This window comes from Saccopteryx bilineata, chromosome 8 (assembly GCF_036850765.1).
Source record: "Saccopteryx bilineata isolate mSacBil1 chromosome 8, mSacBil1_pri_phased_curated, whole genome shotgun sequence".
Classification (NCBI taxonomy): domain Eukaryota; kingdom Metazoa; phylum Chordata; class Mammalia; order Chiroptera; family Emballonuridae; genus Saccopteryx; species Saccopteryx bilineata.
The window spans coordinates 72,427,705-72,429,811 of record NC_089497.1 but is presented as its reverse complement, the minus strand read 5'-3'; the positions used below and the strand labels follow the sequence as shown (position 1 = coordinate 72,429,811).

Sequence of the window (2,107 nt, the reverse complement as noted above, 5' to 3'; positions counted from 1 at the left end):
GGAGCCTTCAAGCTATGGGGAGATTGCCCATAGGATCCTTTAGTGTGTTTATGATGAGTATCAAAATGTAGGGCCATAAGCCTGTGAGGTCCAGAGAGCCAAAGGCTGCTTACTTACGACTGGGATACATTATATGAGATGATGAATGCTAACTAAACTTAATGTGATAACCATTTCAAAATATATGTAAGTCAAATAATTATGCTGTACCCCTCATACAGTGCTGTAGGTCAATTTTATATATCAATAAAACTGGAAAAAAATAATATTAAAAAAGACATACACAAAAGATGTCTCATGAGTATAAGGACCAAGAGAAGATCAGAAAACAAGCAGGGCACTAATGGAACAGGGAACTTAAGGGTTACAGGCAGGTCCTGCTCCTGTTCTGTTAGGAATAACATGCCCAAGGTCGTTCAAGAAGCAGAGACAGATAGGGACTCTGGGAGGCTGAAAGAAAGAGAGAGAAAAAAAGGAAAAAGAGACAAATGTTTGCATTCTATTGGTTAAGAGACCCTTATCAGAAGTTTATGTTTGAAATTCTCCACTGAGTAATACCCCCCCCGTAACTGCGCACGACCTCCCTAGCCAATGACTAACAGCCACATCAGCTTCTGTATGATGCTTGCTCATCCTAGATAGCCACCCTATAAAAAGGAGCCATTTTAGAAGCTCGTGGCTGCAGTGCTCCAGTCTCTTCGGAGGCGTGGGTTGCCTGCAGTCCCTGCGCTGGTTTAGGGGGCTGCAGTGTTCCCCTGTGTGGGTTACCTGCAGTCCCTGCACAGGTTTAGAGGGCTGCAGTGTTCCCCTGTGTGGGTTACCTGCAGCCCCTGCACAGGTTTAGGGGGCTGCAGTGTTCCCTTGCATGGGTTGCCTGCAGTCCCTGTGCAGGTCTGCAATAAAACTTATAAAATTTACTTTGCGTCTGCTGTGGCCTATCTCGCTAGGATGTAACAGATGGAGGCCCCCAGTGAGATTGGCCATGTAAGACCCCTCCTCACAGAGTGGGCTGCAGCAGACGTTGGTAGCTGGCCAGCCTCCGGCAGTTGCCGTTTGGAAACTGAATTTGGCTGATTCGAAACATTTAGAGTCTTGAGACTGTTTGTCAAGCCCCTCAGTGAGATCTTCTGAGCATGGCTTTTAAGGTCTATAGTGACCAAGGAAGTAACAGAAAAGGCAAATAAGGCCCAAAAGAAGTCAGGAAATACCAACTTTTGGCTCCAGCGCCCTAAGGGGCTTCATAGCTGTCATCAAGGCCCTGCTCCAGAGTGGAAAGAAAGGTCATTGAACTGAAGCCTGCCAGGCTTCCCAGCCCCATCAAGGGACACGTCTGTGCTGTGGAAAGAGGGACATGAGAAGGTAAGCTGCTCCCTTGCTCCATGGAGGGAGGGTTCAGTCTCTTCTAGTCCTGCTCCAGCTACCTGTGACCTGACCTTGCCCAGCGTACTGGGAATTGCCACTGAAGGCCCAAGGACATCGTTCAGGAGCCTAAGGTATTTCTTCCAAGTAGCAGATAAGCTAATAACACAAGGGCCATCTACTATGCCTTGCTTGAATATTTAAGTTTTATTTATCCCTCAAAGATCTCTACTGTGGGTATTGACAGTCTGGTTTTATTGCTTTATGTTTAGTATCTCCTTTGATCCTCCTATCTCAATGCCCCATGCCTATTATAGGCTGGGACCTGCTGCTAATTCCAGCTAGAAGCAGTAGTCACTAGGACTTAAACTCTAACTGCAATGTGTAGAAATGTAACACCCTTTCCCTAAGTACTTACAGGTTTTATAGGTTACTCAGCACACTGTTCAAAGACTGTCCAAGAGGCACTTCTAGCAGTACATCACCCAAGGACTGACTCCCACGTAGACAGGTCCACACACCATGATCCTGACAACTCCCACTACTGCCAAGGTAGAAGGCATACTCGCCTGGGTCCACCGCAGCCGGCTGAAGCTTGCAGTCCCAGCAGAGACACCTTTGTGGACAGCGAAGACTGACCCCATCAACTAAGCTGACCCTGAGAAGGACAGCATGCCCTGCTTCAGCCACAAACCAGAAGTTAACTGGTCCACACATAGAGACTTTGGGAAGGGAGGGAAACTAAAGT

At 47.3% G+C, this 2,107-nt stretch overlaps 1 long non-coding RNA gene across 1 annotated transcript; it reads left to right on the top strand.

Moving 5' to 3' along the window:
• The first annotated feature begins 310 nt into the window (after positions 1-310).
• Positions 311-917, top strand: LOC136312063 (uncharacterized). Its single transcript, XR_010726885.1, has 2 exons — positions 311-785; positions 839-917. It is a non-coding gene; the product is annotated as an uncharacterized lncRNA (long non-coding RNA).
• Positions 918-2,107: the final 1,190 nt, after the last annotated feature.